This window comes from Bubalus kerabau, chromosome 18 (assembly GCF_029407905.1).
Source record: "Bubalus kerabau isolate K-KA32 ecotype Philippines breed swamp buffalo chromosome 18, PCC_UOA_SB_1v2, whole genome shotgun sequence".
In the NCBI taxonomy this organism is placed as follows: domain Eukaryota; kingdom Metazoa; phylum Chordata; class Mammalia; order Artiodactyla; family Bovidae; genus Bubalus; species Bubalus kerabau.
Genome location: NC_073641.1, coordinates 7,105,980 through 7,126,983, shown reverse-complemented (window position 1 = coordinate 7,126,983; position 21,004 = coordinate 7,105,980). Strand labels below are relative to the sequence as shown.

Sequence of the window (21,004 nt, the reverse complement as noted above, 5' to 3'; positions counted from 1 at the left end):
CACGCCATCGCTGCAGACCATCTCCTGTCATCTCAGGTACCACAAGGATTTCCATCTAAGTCAGTCAGGATAGGAACGTTCTGTGGGAGTAACAACTAATATTCAAACTTTAAAATATAAAGGTTATTTCTTGCCCTTGTCCGCTGTAGGCGGGCAGGGTCCCCACTCCTGGTGGTTCCGGCTTCCAGGCTGATGCGGCAGCTGCGATGCTGACCGCTGAGGGTCACGTGACGGAAGGAAAGCGCGAAGCAGGGAGCGTTAACACTGTCTTCCACCCAGCAGAGGACACTCACTGCCTGCGCTCACTTTCCAGTGGCAAACTGAAGTCACATGGCCAGCCTTGACTTCATCTGGGCAGAAAATATAAGCCTACCATGTGCTGGAGGGAGAGAGAGCTGGAATATTTGTGGACGGCCATTAGGATCTGCATCCCATGCACGCGCTGAGAACATTGCCCCGAACAGCTGTGCCCCAGACTATCCGGGCATGATTTTCTCTACCAGCCCATGACACTCAGGCAAACCAGGTCATTCACTGTTACTCGACAGTCACCACACTCTGGACTCGCTTCCCCCTCCCTCTGTTCAAGGCTCCCACTGACTGGAACACTTTCTCCCTCACCCTTCAAGAGTCTTATCTGTTCCTGAGGCTTTGTATGCCCCCCAAAACGAAAGTCATAACTGTTCTGCCAGGGTAGCATTATAGATGTTCAGAGCTAGAAAGGACGGACTTCTTCATCTATCAGATCAGATCAGATCAGATCATTCGCTCGGTCGTGTCTGACTCTTTGCGACCCCAGGAATCGCAGCACGCCAGGCCTCCCTGTTCATCACCAACTCCCGGAGTTTCACTGAGACTCATGTCCATCGAGTCGGTGATGCCATCCAGCCATCTCATCCTCTGTCGTCCCCTTCTCCTCCTGCCCCCAGTCCCTCCCAGCATCAGAGTCTTTTCCAATGAGTCAACTCTTCGCATGAGGTGGCCAAAGTACTGGAGTTTCAGCTTTAGCATCATTCCTTCCAAAGAAATCCCAGGGCTGATCTCCTTCAGAATGGACTGGTTGGATCTCCTTGCAGTCCAAGGGACTCTCAAGAGTCTTCTCCAACTCCACAGTTCAAAAGCATCAATTCTTCGGTGCTCAGCCTTCTTCACAGTCCAACTCTCACATCCATACATGACCACTGGAAAAACCATAGCCTTCATCTATAGCAGTTTCTAAACCCTAACGCTGTCGGCATCTGGGCAAGATAATGCTCTCCTGGGGGGACGGGCTTGCACACTGTAGGATGTTAGCATCCTTGATCTTTGTCTATATGTCGACTGCAACTTCTCTCTCCAAACGTGACAACAAAGCAATGCCTCAAGACATCAACTGTCTCTTGGGAGGGAGGGCAAAATCTTCCCCAGTTAGCAACCACTGAATTAAAACTGTGCCCAAGGTGACACCGTGAGTTAATGGCCGAAGGGGCTGGCGGAGTCCATGTCTTGCCCTCCATTTCCCCATCCAGTGTTCCTGGCCTTGGTGCACAGGGATGAGGCTGGAAGTAACAACGAGAAAAATGAGTTGGGCTCATATACCTTTGACACATTTGATGTGCCCGATTGAACTGTTTCATAAAGAAATACACTGTCACTCATTTAAAGCACACACACATTGTTTCTCAGCCTTTCGGCTAAGATCAAGTGTAAAACACACACACACACACACACACACATACATGTAGATATCTGAGTCTGTCTTATATCCTTCAACTTTTGATTCCTCTAAGAGGACAAAAGTATATCATTTTCCTTCATTTCTACTATTTGAAGAAGAGTAGTGTTCCTCCAATGAACACATCAGTTCATGGCAAATAGATGGGGAAATAATGGAAACAGTGACAGGCTTTATTTTGGGGGGCTCCAAAATCACTGCAGATCATGACTGCAGCCATGAAATTAAAAGACACTTGCTCCTTGGAAGAAAAGCTATGACCAACCTAGACAGCATATTAAAAAGCAGAGACATTACTTTGGCAACAAAGGTCCGTCTAGTCAAAGCTATGGTTTTTCCAGTGGTCATGTATGGATGTGAGAGTTGGACTATAAAGAAAGCTGAGCACCAAAGCATTGATGCCTTTGAACTGTGGTGTTGGAGAAGACTCTTGAGAGTCCCTTGGACTGCAAGGACATCCAACCAGTCCATTCTAAAGGAGATCAGTTCTGGGTGTTCTTTGGAAGGACTGATGCTGAAGCTGAAACTCCAATCCTTTGGCTGCCTGATGCAAAGAACTGACTCATTGGAAAAGACTCTGATGCTGGGAAAGATTGAGGGCAGGAGGAGAAAGGATAACAGAGGATGAGATGGTTGGATGGTATCACTGACTCAATGGACATGAGTTTGAGCAAGCTCTAGGAGCTAGTGATGGACAGGGAAGCCTGGCGTGCTGCAGTCCATGGGGTCACAAAGAATTGGACACGACTGAGCAACTGGACTGAACTGAATGACAAGATAGCAACTGATGACGTTAAGAAACAGGCCCTAGGGAGGGCCAGGGACCATGACACTGGGGGACAGATATCCATCTAAGAGGCCAAGTGTAGTAGCCAAGTTGTTAGAATTTTCAAACAGTTGACATCCAGATTTTAAGGAGAGATCTCCTGATTTTTAGAGGCTGGAAACTAATTTAATTTTTTGAAATGCACAAGCCCAAACTCTAGGTCACACAAAATACCAAGCTTGGCCCTGGGGCCATGTAGCTCTGCCTTCTCTCCATTATACAAGTGACCACATCACTTGCCCATGAAGATATGTCATAGCTGCAGCTCACACCCTGCCCTGAACATCAGTCATCGTAGGAGTCCTGGACCCCACCTCAACCTGCTGAGAGGAAACCCCCCAGGGTGGGTCTATGAGATCTGTGTTGTTGCAAAGCTCTGAGATGATGCTGAGGTGACAGGTCCCCTGATAGAGCTGGAAAGCACTGTTTTAACTCTCCATCTCCTCTTCCCAGACTGCAAACTCCTCAGGGCACAGTAAGCCCGCATTGTATCCATTCATGTTTCCCAGCACCAGCCCAGAGCGAGCACAAACTAGGTGCTCTTTAACTATCGACTCAAACTGAGGCACCAAAAAGGCTGAAGCAGTAATTGCTTCCAGGCTTTTCTCTTAGATTCTCATTTTTTAAAAAATATCTGTGTTATTTGATTGTAACATTCTTTTATTGGCTCCAAGGTTCCTTGGAAGAAAGATGGTCATAGAGGGCAGGGGAGGTGGTGGTGGGTCAATCACGTTATTGCCACTTTATTTTATTTTTAAAAAATATTAAAATTTTATTGATTTACTTTTGGCTTGGTTGGGTTGGGTCTTGGTTGCAGGGCGAGGGCTTTCTCTAGTTGTGGAGCGCAGGGATTGCCCTCTAGTTGCGGTGCATGGGCTCCTCGTTGCAGTGTTTCTCTTGCTGCCAAGCACAGGCTGTATGAGCTGGGACTTCAGTAGTTGGGGCGCACAGGCTTGGTGGCCCCGCAGCATGACCAGGTATCAAACCTATGTCCCCTGCATTAGCAGGCAGATCCTTAACCACTGGACCACAGGGAAGTCCTACCACTTTAAATAAAAGGAGAAATTCTGTGATGGGGCTTTAGTTCAACGAAGGCTGGAGGGACTCAGCTCTTATGAAGCCCTCCCCCTCCCAAGCCTTCCACCAGTTCCCTAGAGGGCAAATATGTTGTGACTTCATCTTGCACGGGCCTCCCTGGGAAGAGGTGCTCCTTCATTATCATTAATTAAATCTATCAAATTTTAAATTCATCCTCACCTGTTTTCAACAGTCCCACATCCAGGAAATCCTTTCCAACTGTGTTAGGACAAAGGCACAAAGATGTAGATGCCAGAAGCCTGCAGCTTTGTTTGGAGGAGTGAAGTTGTGGATGAGACCAAAGAGTCCATCAATGGGACGTGGAGGAAACTGTGGTCAATGGGATAACAGGGACCAGTCAGCAGGCTGCTCCGTTGGTCTGTGTCATGACAACTGACTCATGTCCCCCACAGTCCTCTCCGCCACTTCCTTTACCAACACGTGCATCTCATTAGCTGGCCACTGTTCATTTTTGATCTCAACATCTAGATTATAATCTTCGCAGGAAGAGGCACCAGGCACGCTTTAAGAACAGATACGTAGGGACTTCCTGGGTGGTCCAGTGGTGGAGAATCTGCCTTCCAGTGCAGGGGACTTGGTTTGATCCCTGGTCAGGGAACTAAGATCCCACATGCCGAGGGGCAGCTAAGGCCACATGCTGCAAATACCGAGCACACACACTCTGGGGCTCACGGATTACAACTAGAGAGAAGTCTGCATGCCGCAACAAAGAGCCTAAGCACCAGACAAATAATTTTTAAAAGAATATATATGTAAGTAGATATTGAAAAGCTGCTCACGATATAGTGCCAAGGGGCAGAGAAGTTCCTGAACGGCACAGGAGTCACAGGGCTCCATCAGCAAGCAGAGGGCACGTTGCAAAGGGCACAAAAGTGTGAAGGTGATGTCATGAAGGGGACAGGTGTGGTGCTGGGCAAGGGTAAGAGAACCAGCAGAGGTTGCGAAGTGCCCAAGAGGCAGGGCCAGCAGGAAGTCACTTTCCTGTCTGGACCTCAAGGAACAAGGGGAGGCCCAAAATGACTGAGCCCGGAGAGAGCTGGGCTTTCAAGAAAGGCCAACATAGCTGGTGGCGTCAGGGAGTCCAGCCACTTTGAGAACCACAGGGGGGCAGAGCAGGAGCAGGAGGGGAGGAGAAGAGAGGAAATACCTAGGCCTCCTTCTCATCCCGTCTTTCCATCTCCTGTCAGGGCCTTCCACTGGCCAACCCACCCCAAACCCACCCCACAGGAGCCAGGGCACTGCCCAGCAGCCTCCCAGACACGGAATAGGGCACAGAAAGATAGAGAGGAGAGGGCTGGGGGAGAGGGAGGCAAATGGAGTGTAGTCTGATCCTGTTGTGTAAATTACCTCTATCTTTTCATAGGCATAGACACATGTTCGGACTCACAGCAAGCACAGTGGCTGCTCTGGGAAATCTGGGGATGGAGGACACACGAGAGGGGAAGGACAGTTTGACTCTATGTGCTTTTGTATTCTTGGCATCTTTCACAATGAACTGGTAGCTTTAGAATCAAGTGTCATCATCAGCTCTGCAGTGCTAGCCACCAGAAATGCCAGCAAGAGAAAACCGTCCTTGTGGAAACAGGGCCGGGGCCTCTGAGATACTCCCAGAGACCCTGGTGGGGAAAACCAAGGGGTGAAGGGTGAGGGGCTGGAAAGCAGATGGGGCATCGGGAGTGGCCACCAGGGCCCTGTGGTCATGCTGTGGGTGTAAGAGCAGGGCAGGTAGCTCAGGACTCAGAGGGCCCTGTGGCAGGAAGTGAGGAGGAAGAGGAGACTCCTCCCTGCTTAGGGGATGGGGTGCTTTCCAGGGCTCACTTCCGGCTCCCTCACTCAGCTGTGGACTTTGGGGCAACTTGCACTTTTTTTTTTTAATTAAAGATTTTTTTTTCACAAGGCCCATTTTTAAAGTCTTAACTGAATTTGTTACAATATTGTTTCTGTCTTATGTTTTGGCTTTGTTGGCAGCGAGGCATGTGGGATCCAATCTCCCCGACCAGGAATCGAGCCCACACCCTCTGCAGTGGAAGGCGAGGTCTTAACCACTGGACCACCAGGGAAGTCCCAAACATGACCTCATGGAGCCTCCGATTCCTCATGAGGAAGAACGAGCTAATACCCGAGGGGGAACTGAGCTCCTCCCGCGCCACCCGCCCCGCAGGACTGCTGCAAGGATGAGATGAGATGTCTGTTCAGTACCTGCTACCTGGGAAACCCTCCAGCACTGGTATTATTACCGTCATTGCTGTCAGCACAGGCCCAGCTCTGAGTGGATAGGGCCCGTCTCTCATCTGGGATCCTGGGGCGAGCGAGGTGAAGACCCCAGGGTCCTTGCGTTGGCAGCGGCCAGCGTTGTGCATTCCGTGGTCACAGAGTGTCCCCCTCACCCAGCCAGCTGTCTGACAGCCTGTAAACAGATGGGCGGGTGGGGTGGCCGGTGAGACAGTGCAGATGGTACTGAGCAAACCCAGCCGCACTTTTGGGAAAACAAGTCAGAGGCGATGGGGGCCCCATGGACATCTTTGCCTGTGACCGACAGCACACCCAGGGAGGCCTCCAAGGGAAATGGTGAAACGTACCAGACCTTGGCGGGCCTCGCCAAGGACGAGCTCCACCCTCCATTTCCGTGGCCCGCTGCCACGGAGACGTTGCAGACAGCTGGAGGTCACCCTGGCAGGGCTCACAGCGGAGGCTACGTGGGTCCTCCAAGGTCTGGGAGCTCAAAGAGCACTGTCTTCCAGGCTCCCTCCCCCGGGGCCTTGCTCAGCTTCTGGCTCCTTCCCACCTCACTCACCTGTGTGCTCCTCCCTCCCCAGGGCCCGGGGACAGACCCACAGCCAGGAATACGTGCAGGTTTGAGCGCAGAGCCACCCGTGTGGCACCACAGGAAGGGTGGAGGATGGAGCAGATAGTCCAAGGAGACGTGGGGTGGCAAGCCAGATCCTGGTTTGGGCTGGAGGTGGGAAAGGGCCCACGTTTACAGCCACACGTCCTGCCACATCCTCCAAGCTCCCTGCCTCCACTGACTCTGACCTTGCTCTTTGAACCTGGTAAGCTCCACCAAGACTCTGCCTCTCTCCTTTACCCACTAACTTCATACCATCTGCCAAGAGCCCATGCACATGTCACATCCTTCTCCTGCCTCAGAAGAGTGGAGAATCCCCTCATTGAGGCCCATGCGACACTTGGTACAGACCTACTCTACAGCATTATCATATTCTTCTGCCATGTTTGAAACTACCCACACCCACACACCAACTTTCTTCACCCTCCATTCTAAGGCTGACTCCAAAGTTTTAACTAAAGAAGGGGGCACTCAATTTTTGCTAAAATTGGCAAGGTCATCTGAAGGAAACCTGGGTTTATACTAATACTATGCCAAGAGTGACACATATATGAATACCACTCATGGCTACTGCTAGTAATAAACACTTCTATCTATGGGGGAAGCATCATGCTTATTATGTTGCAAGCATTCTCCCTAATCCCAGGGATAATCTGATCAGGTAGCTACTATTATCCTCCTTAGGTTATAGGTGAGAAATCTACAGCCCGGAGAGGAAAGGTGACTTTCTCAGTGGTGTATCTCCTAAGTGGCTGAGCCAGCTCTCAAATCCCCATGTGGCTCCAAGAGATGACCTGCCCTCCCAAGCACCCTGCTCTCGAGCTTTCTAAGTAACCCGCGGTGACTCTCCTCTTCCCCATCACGCCCACATCTTAGCTGCTGAGTCTGCACAGCCAGTGTTCCCCAGCTTGTGGGATGTGGTGATGTTTCTGTGGGGCTGCTGTCTCCCATCCACAACCCTTCCTTGGTGTTCCTGCTTCTGCTGCTCACTTCCACTGTCCTCAATGCTTATGACAACTTGCTGCCCCTAGGAAGTCCTTGATCTCCTTTTCCCCTGTGATCACCCACGCCTTCAGGGCAAACGCGCCCAGCCGTGCCACAGCGTCTCCTTGGAGCCTTCCTCTGCAGCAGCCAGGCCCCCAGGACTTCTGCTTCCCTTCCTGCTGCAGCCCGGAGGTGGGAATGATGAAAGCCAATGTGCCAGTGGGTCTGAAATACACCAAGCAGGAACTCTGCGGTCCAGTTTCTTAAGTCCAAGCGCAATTCTGCCACTTGCTACCCTTGTGACTTGGGCAAGTATATTCTGCCTATGGGTCTTCTGTCCCTCCTCTGTTAGTCTGGGAGAAGACAGTGACTACTTTCTAGGGATGTTGTAATGCAAAAAGGAGATACTCCGTACAAAGAACTTAGCACAGGCCCTCTCATATAGTCAGTACCTTAAATGCTAATTTGCAACATTAGAAAAATGTTTATGTGCCAGGCAGTTTTCACAGTAGGTTGGAGGACAGAAAGCCTAGGCCCACAAATAGATCATTTTGACATGACACGTCAGAGCTAGGATGGAGAGCCTTTGGGGTTGGCATCCACCCATCAAGGCTTTGGATGAGGCTCTTCAGAGAAAAGAGCACCAACTGACTGTCAAGGATGGCACAGGCCCCTTCGCATTTGTTAGCCACTGTTTAGGGTTATTCTGAAATTGCTTCTCACATAGATTTACTCTGTCTCTCGCAACTTGAGGTCTTGACATCTTCTCATCTAGAAGGCGTTCACCTGTCCTGTACCTCCACTCTCTCACCGCATCCCACCCTGAGGTCTCACCTAGCATCACTCATAGCTGTGCTCACCTAAAATCTGGTTTTTCCCTTGGAATTTAGGAGACGAAGAAAGAAGAAAAGAACAGACCACTGAGGAACACCTATGATGCTGGCAGCTCCCCTGCATTACCAGTTTTACTCCACACAGTGGTTCTTTGAGACTACCATGCTGTAGCATTCCATTTTACAGATGGGAAGACTAAGGGTCAGAGCAGAAATGTACCCAAGTTTACATAAACAGAGATGACATGATTGGAATCTATTCTTGGGTTCACCTTAGTCCTAAGCATTCCTCAAATGCCCAAACCATCATTTCATATTGTTATGAGAGTCAAAACCAGGAAGAATCTCATGATACATCATAGAAGGAAATTCAGTTGGGCTCCAGTGGTGTTTGAAGTTATTTTTGTCTGAGTCCCCTGACATCTCTCTGGTGGCTCAGACAGTAAAGAATCTGCCTGCAATACAGGAGACCAGGGTTCAGTCCCTGGGTCAGGAAGATCCCCTGGAGAAGGAAACAGCTACCCATTCCAGTATTCTTGCCTGGAGAATTCCATGGACAGAGGAGCCTGGTGGGCTACAGTCCATAAGGTTGTGAAGAGTTGGACACAACTGGGCAACTAACACTTTCACTTCCTGACATCTCTCTGATTATCGCCAAAGTCAATAATCAATCAATCCATCAACGGAATCCCTTTCCAATAGCTGAACAGCCATTAATTTGCTTTTCTAAGTCCCATACAAGAAGCTGAACTCTATTTGCCTCCCTTTATTTCTCTCCTGTCAATTCATTTCTGGCCTGGATGGAGTGCCTTGGTGCTGGAAACCATACCACACTTCTGGGCAGCATTTCCCTCTTGGCCTTCCCAAGGCCCTTCTCACCCACCACTTGCCAAACCAGGGACATGCACCCAAAAGGGGCAGAACTGACTGGTCAGACCCAAGTCAATATAACTCACAGCCCAAGACTTAATTTAGAATCCCCTGTCCTGCCACCATGTACCTTGGCGCTTATGTCTGTGGCTATCTTTCTGGCATGACGGTTTCTGCCAAGGTTATTTTAATGTGGACTGACACCTCTGTCTATTCTGGGAGGACATCTCTGGAGAGTAGCAGCTCACGCTCGGGTCCCGAGACCTCTGGAATGTACTATTGCACTATCCATAGTACATTGGTTTTCTGGGTGGGAATTCCTATTGTGAACTCTACAGAGACCTCTAGAGAGACTTTTGCTCCTCTCTCATGTTAGAGGCAACTAAATGCTCCCAGGCTCTGCTGACTCACATTGCTAATCAAACCACCTAAACAAACTATAAAAAGAAACCAAGTACTGATAAGTTTGACAACACGGATGAACCTTGCAACACTATGCCAAGTGGGAGAAGCCAAAAGCACACGGTCACATCCTGGACGACTCCATTTATGCGGAGTATCCACAACAGGCAAACCCAGAGAGACATAAAGCAGGCTGGTAATTACCGAGAGCAGGAGAGAAGCTCGGGCTTCCCTGGTAGCCCAGCGGTAAAGAATCTGCCTGCAATGCAGGAGCCGAAGGAAACGTGGGTTTGATCCCGGGGTCTAGAAGATCCCCATGGCAACCCACTCCAGCATTCTTGCCTGGAGAATCCCATGAAGAGAGGGTCACAAAGAGTCAGATACCAAGGAGTGACTTAGCACGCATGCACAGAGAGAAGGGGGTTAAGGAGTGACTGCTTAAAGGCTACGGGGCTTTCTTTGGGAGCGATGAAAATGTTTTTAAATTAGATAGAGGTGGTGGCTGCACAGCACTGTGAGCATGCTAAAATGCCACTGAATTGTATTCTTCAAAATGGTTAATTTTTTGATGAAACAACTTTCATCTCAATTTTAAAACAACACCCAAATCACTGAAGAAAGGATTTGACATGGCAGGCTGTTGCATACATGCCTCAGGATACAAAATGAATACAGTAAGAAATTAGAACCGAAGGAAGTGAGGGTAGGAAAGGAAAATGAATCCTGAGTGTGTTTGCCATGCAAACTACAAGCCTTCAGCTGCCCCTGGACTGTAAGAGGTGGACACAATTTCAGCTTGAGCTTCCCAATGACTTATTCAAAATAGAAGGCAAGAGTTCTTCCAAAATTTGCAGTCAGATATTCAGAAAATGCTCTACTGAAGGTTGGAAGAGTTTTCTCCCAGGATTCCAGAATGGGTAATTTGTAGGGTGTCAGAGCTGGGGTCCCACTGGTGGCACGTTTCCTGCAGTGCTCCCCTGCCTGGCCATTCACACACCAAGGCTCAAACACGAGTCTTTTCCTAAAAGAAGTATGTTTGGCAAACCCCCCAGCCTACCCCTCCCAGATCCATAAAGGAAACAATCGCATTCAGAAAAGTGTGAGACCCACTGTGCTGTGCTTAGTTGCTCAGTGGTGTCTGACTCTGCGATCCCAGGGACTGTAGCCCACCAGGCTCCTCTGTCCAAGGGGATTCTCCAGGCAAGAATACTAGAGTGGGTTGCCATGCTCTCCTCCAGGGGATCTTCCCAACCCAGGGATCAAACCCAGGTTTCCCACATTGAAGGTGAATTCTTTACTGTCTGAGCCACCAGGGAGATCCAGGGACCCCTACAGACAAACCACAAATGTTGTCTAGACAACATATCATTCATCAGTCAATTCACCTAATATTTCATGAGCATCTGTGGCCCACTCTGCTTAGTCCCAGGGGCACAATGATCAGCAAAGCAAATCCTATGACACTGGCTTCTGCAATGGGAGATAGACATTTTTAATCATGTAAGTATGTAATCGTGAATAATGTTCAGTATGAAGACAAAGCAGAAGAAAGGGTGTGAATGGGTGACAGTGTAGGGACTAGTCATGGCAGAATCTGGAGGAAGGCTTCTCTTAAGGTACTGATGTTTGAGATGAAGAGGTAGACCAGCAGAGAGAAGAGAAGGCTTCCAGACAGAGGGAAGAGCATGAGCAAAGGCCTGGGGGTGGGAGGGAGGAGCCTGAGGATACCAGGAAGTGGCAGAGGGTCAATGTCACCAAAGCAGAGTGACAGAGAGAGTGGAGGAAAGAGGCAAAGAGATGCGCGAGAAGTCAGATCGTGGCAGACTGAGGAGGAATGTGTGGGTCCGGCTGCACTGCTGCCCACTCTGGGGGTGGGGATCCTGGGAAGATGGCCACCAGGATGGGGAAGGAAGTTGGTTTCAAGGACTGAAGAGTTTTAGGATGCATCAGTCCCCAGGTTCAGGGAGGAGGATTCCAGAATGAATTGGGCTATTGCCCTGCTGGTAATATTGGGTCGGAGGGCTCCTGCCTCTCGCCTAGGGAGCATGTTCCTGGCTGCATCTCTATGTATCATTGGTGCATACACCCAAGGTGCTGCTGACTTTTTTCTTCAACAGTTACCTCCAGTTATCTGCAGACTCTTTCCTCACATCCCGAGAAGGCTGGAGAATGCTGTTGGCTTCCACAGCCACTACTTGTTGAGCTTTTATTACAGAGTAGACCCTTCAGACATCTCAAACACCATGGCAGACAGGCAGTACTGGCTACATATTCAAGATTAGAAATCTGAGACTGAGAGTTCAGAGTGTTTGCCTGTGGTTACTCAAGTAGGAAGCAGAAAACCTGGATTGGAGGTCAGGTCTTTCTGATCCCTCAAAGTTCTGTCTTTTCAGCCTCAGTTCACTGCCGGTCTGTCTGGCAACCCCCGAGGTCACCCATGGTATGCCTTCAAAGGCTTTCAATCATAGGTCTCCTCTACACCTCCAACCAGCTGGTAGATCTTACAAAAGGCACTGGGTTATGTTTCCCTCTTAAAACAAAAGAGTTGCTTGTTTTAGGGTTTCCAAAATGCATTCCTCAACATTTTAGTCCCTTAAGATTCTCCATGAGAAAAAGATCCATGGTCAAATGCACTGGAGAAACCTTGTATACTCAACCTTCCTCTTGGTGATTCACGTGTGGTTAAGGCTTTGAGAAATCTCATACAGTCTGGCATTCTTCACACTTATTTAACTGTGGTGTGAAATTCCTAAGGACATCCTGGAAATTGATGTTTCAAAGCAACACTTTAGGAAGCACCAGATTTGAACACCCAAATACTGGTTGCTGTCTTCCATGCAAATATTCTAGGCTCGAAAAACAAATATAAACTGTTAGAATAAATGGATCCTGCCCTCAAAGAAATCAGACTCTGGCAGGTAACATAAATATATCCAGGGTGAATTGTAGTGTTCTGTGGAAAGTGCCTAGTCTGATGCCAAGGGACAGGCACTTGGAGGAGCAAGGGCTGGGAAAGAAGTTAGAATGTCATGCTGAGATGACCCAGCAGAAGGACCAGTGCATTCTGTGTAAGTGGAAAGGCGTGGGGATATGCGGGTGGTCAGAAGGACTCGACAGAAGAGGTTATCAGCTGGGCCCTTGAAAGGCAAGCCATAATGGGGTGTGGAAGAGATGACAGGAAATTTAGAGCAAGGAAAGGGATCAACCAAGGCACGAAAAGCCTAGGAACTGGTGAGTAATTTGACAAAGCTGAATAGGAACTCAGCAGTGGGTGTGGGGGGAATGAGGTGGGGTTGGGCTGAGGCTCAGGGTGCTCTCTGAGAGAACACCCTCTGAATGCCTATGGGTTTCTGACCCAGGGACCCTCTCCGGTTCTCTGGTCTGTCACACAGTTAGAATTCCTGATCTAGATTTTCTGACCATACTCAGCTTCTCTCCAAGGGTTTAGCCACAAGGATTCAGCCAAGTTCTAACCATAAAGAGTGGGCCTCCCCAGTGGCTCAGACAGTAAAGAATCTGCCTCCAGTGCTGGAGAGTCAGGTTTGATCCCAGGGTCTGAAAGATCCCCTGGAGAAGGGAATGGCTACACACTCCTGTATTCATGCTTGGAGAATCCTATGGACAGAGGAGCAGCCTGGTGGGCTACAGTCCATGGGGTCAAAAAAGAGTCGAACATGACTGAGCAACTAACGCATTCCACCACAGAAAGTGGTAACACCACGGTTGGAGAGTAAAATGCAACCCCAAATTTACCTCCCAGTTTTCCTTATCTGGGTTTCCAAAGGTTATCTGGAGCCCTGCTTATACTTTGGGCTTCCCTGGTGGCTCAGCTGGTAAAGAATCCGCCTACAATGCAGGAAACCTGCATTCGATCCCTGGGTTGGGAAGATCCCCTGGAGAAGGGAAAGGCTACCCACCCCAGTATTCTGGCCTGGAGAATTCCACGGAATCACAAAGAGTCAGGCCCAACTGAATTGGACTAGGCGGCAAGTAACAGAAAATTCAACTAAAGTGACCGAAAATGTTTCCCTCTGCAGGATGGGAAGGGCCAGGGTGGATGGAAATTCTGGTATCTAGGGGTTTCTCTACCACACAGTGTCCTCTTTCAGGTATCCACCCCAAAGCAATTCAGTCATCTGGTCAACCCAACTGCCATCATTCTTCTACCAGGACAGTTTGTCTTTCCCACAAAATACAACTGGAGAGAGGAGATTTTGGCTAGAAATCAGCAGCTCAGTGCTGTCAGAAACACCATGTCTATAATTCTCATCCCCTTTCCATCTTGTTTTTAAGACATCAGATAAGGCTCTATCCATCATGTCTGTTTTGAAAGTAGAAATAAGGGAGAAAGAAGTACACATTTTTTTTTACAGAGCTCCTGAAGTTCTTCCATGTGTAAATGTTTCATTGCCAAAAACATGTTACATGACTTCCCCTAGATACAAGGATGTCTGAGAACGTGAGGGTTTCACTGGGAACTGAGTTCACTGGTGCTCTAAACAAAATCAGGTGCTGTCAGCAAGGAAGGGGGATGTGGACACTGTGACAGTCATAAACAAAGTCTGCCTTCCACAGGCAATATCATTCTGCTGCCCTCCTGGGCAGAAGTCTTGGTGGGGCCCCATGACAGCACTCAGCTCCCATGAAATGACTGCTTCTTGGACATTTCTGTAAACCACTCATTCCCCCCATCAAGGTTAATGCAAAAAGAATTTTACTGTTTATATGATTCAAATGGAATCTGTGGGAATTTAAGGGTTTCTTTAAAAGACCTCAGGAAAAAGGCACAACTAATTATGTGCCTTAAGCATAACACACAGCAAACTCTGACCAGGGCACTTAGAGTACAGGACAGCCTGTGCTCTCAGGGATGTAACGCACTGACTCTGTCAGCAGAAGCTGGACATCGGCAGCATCTTCAGAATCTTACATCCTTGGGGTGGGGTGGGGATGAGACTTCCTGCTTCACTTGAGAAGAGGTTAGAGATATTTCAAAGAAGGTTCAAGATAGATACACTGAGAATGAAGGACAGAAAGACTAGGGAAGTCTGCTGGGTGTAAAATTAGGTGTGTCTTTCTTTGATTTTTGTCTGTTTCCTAAAATACTTTCATCATGAAGCCTCATCTCCTATTCTTATTCTACCTTTCATCTGAAGTCTTCAGAGTAGGATAACACAGACTCTTCTCCATGGAATGCTTATTCAGTACCAGATACAATACTAAATGCTTTATATGCTCCATCTTATTGGGCCTCACAACTGCCTTGGACAATAGGAACTATCATCATCCTGCTCTGCGGAGGAGGAAACAGAGACTCAGAGCAGCGAGTTAACATGCCCAGGGCTATTGAGTATCAGAGGCCAGACTCCTAACCATCATACCATTACTGCAGGCTATTGTTCAAGCCCAAGAAAACTAAAACAGCTCTTTAACTCAGAGCAGTGTTGAAGACCTGGGTAGTGACCTCTGCCTTGGGCCACCAGCCCCCTGAGCCTAGCACTAGGCTCCCTGCCAACTCTGAGCTACAGTGCCCATTACCACAGTCTACTTACCTGCTTTCTTAACTCTGGAGGTAAGCCTGGGGCAAAGGAACTAATACAAATGGGGCTGCAGCTTGAGCCAGGCCCGGAGGAACACTGATCTGAGTAGCATTTGATCCTCACCACAGGACTTCCCTGTTGGCTCAGACGGTAAAGCGTCTGTCTACAATGAGGGAGGCCTGGGTTCGATCCCTGGGTTGGGAAGATCCCCTGGAGAAGGAAATGACAATCCACTCCAGACAGAGAAGCCTAGTAGGCTACAGTCCATGGGGTCGCAAAGAGTCGGACACGACTGAGCGACTTCACTTCCACAGTTAAAGGAAAACCTAGGAGACTGTCAATTGTGGTGGTCTGCCCTGCAGTCTGGCAGACTTTAGTCTTGCCAGCTGTGTGACCTTGGGCAAGCCTCCTAACCTCTCTGAGTCCCATTTACTCTTCTGTAAAATTGGGTCCATAATGGGAATCTTGTAAATACCAAGTTAAAGAATCCATAGGAACAGCTTAGCACCATGCCTAGTGCAACAAAGTCCTTGATCAATAAAGACTTCGATCAATAAGGATCAACTACTATCTGATCAGCCACTCTATTAGCCCTCTTTTGAGGGTGAAGAGACCAAGGTGGCTTGCCCAGGTCCCACAACTGGAAAGCGACAGATTTGGAATGGACCCCAAGTCTGAGCTGGCTGGACGCATGAAATGTGATGCCCCTCCAATGCGCTGTAACCACAGGGCACCTCTATCAGGGCCGTAGCAACATCACATAGGGAAGCAGCATGTGCTGCTGGGGGAGGATCTGCTCTCTCCTTTGAAGGCCAAACCCTCGAGGAATGGGGTGGGGCACAGCCAGACCCTGGGCAAAGGTGACCCTTAGCAGGTTCCCTTTTTGCTGTCAGCAGCAGGCATGTGGAAAGCCTGCATTCTGGGGCGGGAGTGGGGAGGGAGCTGCAGAGGGGAAAGTGGTAAACTCGAATCCTCTCGAGATGGCACCAGTGCTCACTATGATATCTGCCGGAGGTGTCAGCACATCATAAAGCATTCCTGCTTGGCTTGGAGCAGCTGCTCCTAATTTTGTCCAAGGTTCAGAAACAACAGACACGTGGGCCTGCCACTGACTATTCCTGTTCAAGGCTGTGGAATTCTGGCCTCCAAGGCCTCCATCGGAAAACATTCAGAGACATTCTCACAGGCCAGCTCAAACATGCTTCCAGGAGACTTCTCCCAAGTGCCCCTCCTTCTTCAAACAGGCCAAGGGGTTTTTTGTTTTGTTTTGTTTTGTTGTTTTTTGTTTACCCCTTTGGGCACCAGGAAAGTACAGCGCACACTGCACATAAATGCAAACAGTAGACGCAAGGTGGCCAAAATGGTTTGGCTGTGAAGTTGTCATTAAAAGAGATGAAACAGATGACCAGGGCACTGCTTTTAGGGGCGGCTGCCAGTGTCCACTGGGCAAAAGACAAGGGGGCCAGACATGGTCGGCGTGGCTCTTTGGTGCTCTCCACACTCCAGCAGAGGGCTTAGCCGGGCTTTGCAGTAAGTTCTGTAAATTCCCATTTGTGCGCACAAAGAGGAGAATTCTCTGCTGCTAGGGCTGCACACCATCAGCATGAGGGTGCCCTCTTCCTGGAAATCAGATACCAGGAGTGCCAATCAGGGGCCCCAAGGGGCAGCCTGGACCCATCAAGGATGGGGGAAAAAAGCAACGGGCTAAGGCAGGCAGAGCAGCATGTTTGGAAAAGAACTGTGCCTGCTGTGTGCTCAGTCACGCCTGAGTCTCTGCGACCCCATGGACTGTAGCCCACCAGGCTCCTCTGTCCATGGGATTCTCCAGGCAAGAATACTGGAGTGGGTTGCCATTTCCTCCTCCAGGGAATCTTCCTGACCCAGGGATCGAACCGCATCTCTTGCATTGGCAGGCAGATTCTTTACCAGACCTAAGTCCAAATCCTGGTTTTCTCACTTATCTCCTTTGAGGCTTCAACCAAATTCTCTGCCCTCATTTGGAGCACGTGATTTGCAACACCCTTTCTGCCATCTCCTAGGGTTGGGCAAATGAGGAGATGTGTGTGCAAGCTGTCATCTAGAAAGGACTCAGCATATAGAAGGTGCCAGGTTAGAGTTCAAAAATGCAAGTGCGTTTGGTGTGGTTACAAGGGTTCTGTGAAGGCCCTCAGCATGTTTATGAGTAAAGGCTGGCCCCGCTGAAAGCACTGGGGAGAGTCCTCTGCGGTTTTCTGAGTGAGTGGAGGAAGCCAGGATGCATCAGGAAGCCAGCCTCAAGCCGATGACACCCTGCTGTTTAAAACTCTTCAAAAATCCCCACTGCCCTGGGAATAAGTGCCGTAACTTCAAAATATGGCTATGAATTGACACTCCCTCAGATCTGAGTTAGAACCTCTGAGATGAAACCCAACAATGTGTTTTTAACCAGCCCTCAGAGGAGGATTCTAATACATGGGTGACAATCACTTCTCTGGGTCCCAAGAGCCCCTTACGGCAGTGGAACACATCTACGTGGACTTTTAAGCCTGTAGTAGCCCTCATGGCGGCTTCATTAGCTGCAGGCTTCCACTGAGAGGTTCTTCTTTCAAGCCAGACCTGCCAGGAAATTGTAGCTCAAATTGCTAGATCAACAGGAACTCCCACCAACTTTAGGCAAGGAAGGTGACATGACTGAAGCCTCATCGCAGAGAGAGAATGTTGTTACCATGAATAGGATGGATTTTAAAGGGATAGAGGCAGATCCATGGTGTGTGGGTACCCTGCGTAGCACTTGGAATGCTCTTAGCTACAAGTACTGGATTATCAAATGAAAAGTGGCTGAAACAATGCAGGCCTTACTATGTCACTTTACAAGAAGTCCAGAGGGAGGGGGGGCTGGTCACCGAGGTCTCAGGTCGTCCCATCTGGTGGCAGGTCATCCTTCATGGTTGCAAAACAGCTATTGCAGACCCCACATGAGGGCACCATTTGCCTATTAGACAATAGGGCAATTAGGCCTTAACTTAATCTTTCTATTAAGTAGAATGCTCCCTGAAGTCTCCTAGCAGACTCCCCCTTACATCTCCTTGCTCAGACTCAACAGGATGATCACTCCTGGGCCCATCACTGACAGAGGAGAATGGAACTGTGGCAATTGGCTCTGATGCCTCATGAACAAAATCCAGGCTTTTAATGAGGGGAGGGGATGGTAGGGGGAGAGAGTAAGGGTCAGGGATCCACTGACAACTATGAGAATGTGTCTTCAGAAAGGAATGAGCTCAAGGAGTTTCCTGGTGGTCCAGGGGCTGAGACTCCATGCTCCCAATGCAGGGGGCCTGGGTTCAATCCCTGGTCAGGGAATTAGATCCCATAGGCAGCGGCTAAAGATCCTGCATGCCACAACCAAGACCCGGCACAGCCAAATAAATAAATAAATTTTCAAAGTTAAAAAAGAGAGGAATGAGCTCAGAGGATGAAATGCAGAGTGTCAGATGCCAGTAGGCAAGGCTGGCATCCATGTAGACCATGGATGGTCCTGCAGAGCAGGGGAGAATCCGAGGGGAAGGTGTTAGGGTAGAAGTTAAACCATGTTGAAAAATAAATTCTGTAGAGAAACGTTTAGAGCAGAGGGAGAAGAGCAGGAGGAGCAGATTTGGGTCTGAGAAATTTTATTTTATAGGAGCCATTACACAGCAGAGAAAGACAGCATAAGTCTGTGGACACCAAGGCCATACATGGGTGGGGGTCCCTTCCCCACCCAAAATCTTTTGGGGATCTGAGGTAGGGTTGAGGGCATACTAGAGGTAGTCCAGGCTTGGGGGAGCCCTCAAATGTCCAGCTGGGCATATGTCAACTTGCAGTGACCCTCACATTGAGGGTCCTTGGGTCCTAATCTAATACTTTATCTTTCTGAGCCAAAGGAAACTCGCAGACTGGGAGCATTGTGGGGGCATGGAGGGATAATCAAGTTTCTAAGCTTGCCAAGAACATCCTTTCCAGAGTGCCATTCTGTGTCGATGGGACTGTGTCTATTTCCTGTAAAGAGGCAGGGGGACCTTCCCCTCCAGCTCCTAGGCCATGTACAGGTCAAGGGAGATCTGCCAGGCAAGCAGGGAGCACCCAGGGCCTAGGAAGAGGGAGGTGACAGGGAGTGGGCTAGGAGGAGTCAGGCCCTGCAGACACCCCCAACCCCATCCCCCTTCACCCCAGCTCCATCCAAGAGGAAACAGATCCCAGGGGTGCCGTGGAGGGAGCAAAGGGCTTCGAGGGACCTTGAGGAGAGGAGAAAAGATGAAGACAGTCCACAAGGGGTAAAGTGCTCCTGTTCAGTGACGCAAGGCGGGTGTTCTGGGAAAAGCCTGCATCCCTGACCTGGAAGGCCAGGAGCCCGGTCAATGGGGTGCAGGTGCCCTGGAGGCCGAGTCAGCAAGGCTACACCATGCAGGGACTTCGTGGTAAGAGGGCTGAGGGAAGACTGGTCCCTAAGGCAGGCCCCTAAGGCGTCCGCCGGGCCCCTTGAACTGCAGTGCCGTCTCGTCAGAGCCTTTATCCCCAAGCCCCGCGCCTGGAGCATTTATTGTCAGGGGGTCTGTGTCAGCGCCACCACCGGCTGCACTGCCCAGGCCCTGGAACAGCCCAGGGTCAACAGCTGCCCGCCGCCTCCCCCTGCCCTCTCAGTGCCCCCTCCCTGCACAGCCCCGCCTCGAAGCTCACCCAGCCTCAAGCACGGCCAGCCGCGCCCCTCTCCTGGGGCAGCAGGCAGCCTGGCCTTCCCCAGCGGGCGTATGGCGCTCCGTGTGTCCCGTCATCGCCACTGACAGAGGAGCCTTGACCCCAGAGCAGGCAGCCTCCGCACCAAGAAACCACAAGTCTCTTCTCAAAGGGTCAGCTCTGCAGTGCGGCTTGCTTCCTTCACGTCTCACCACCCCATCCGACACTCAGAACGGAGGGAGTCACCCATCTTGCTCCCAGTGTCATGTCCATATGGATCATGCCTCTGCTTCTGTTCACACTTTATGCCGGACAAACTCTTTCTTTCCCTCTTCATCAATTTCTCTTCAAACTTTACAAAAGCAACATGTGTCCACACTCTGATGTCAAAAGAAAAACATCACCTCTTCCCACCCTCTTTTCATCTGCCCTTGCTTCCCTGGTGGCTCAGATGGTAAAGAATCTGCCTGCAATGCAGGAGACCTGAGTTTGATCCCTGGATTGGAAAGATCCCCTGGAGAAGGGAATGGCACCCCACTCCATTTTTCTTGCCTGGAGAATCTCATGGACAGAGGAGCCTGGCGGGCTACAGTCCATGGGGTCACAAAGAGTCCATGGGACATGACTGAGGGACTAACACTTTCACTTCTTTCCCTCTTCTTAAAGGAGGAAGAGGATAACCTTCCGCCTCTCCTGCTCACAGAATATACTTGCATAGGCAGCCTTTTGGCTTGGGGCTATCAACACACACATCCACGGCTTGCCTTTCTCTCTTGACGAGACAAAACCAAACACATTTTGGTACGTAGTTGCAGAATAGTTCCATGGATTTAATGCATCACAATTCATTTGCTCAGCTTTCCCCCCAGGTAGCTACTCAGGTGATCTCCAGCTCCTTGTCAGCATTGGTAAATTCGCGATAAACAGTCCCCATCCTTCCTGGGGGCCAACTCTGGGCTCAGGGCTCTGGTCACAGATGCATCCTCCTCCTCCCTGGCCTTTTTCTTCCCTCCCTTTCTTTGTGGCTTCACCCATTCTCTCCATTTCTTGTCTGTAATTTCCATCATTGTACTGAATAACCAGGTCCAGAGAAATGGGACAGAAGCTAAATGGGAAATAAAAGGTAATTTGTTTTCAGATGAGAGAAAGCTAGCATGTTTGCATACTGCTGAGGATTTCTACTGCTTCTATTTAAAGTTCTTT

General features: G+C 49.6%; 1 long non-coding RNA gene across 1 annotated transcript in view; it reads right to left on the bottom strand.

The window, feature by feature from the left end:
• Positions 1-3,475: 3,475 nt before the first annotated feature.
• Positions 3,476-21,004, bottom strand: part of LOC129633033 (uncharacterized) — a 97,693-nt gene continuing 80,164 nt past the window's right edge. The window contains exons 2-4 of the long non-coding RNA XR_008704845.1: positions 5,876-6,045; positions 3,798-3,947; positions 3,476-3,586 (exon numbers count right to left, since the gene is read on the bottom strand). This is a non-coding gene — a long non-coding RNA (uncharacterized LOC129633033). The remainder of the gene's footprint in view (positions 3,587-3,797; positions 3,948-5,875; positions 6,046-21,004) is intronic.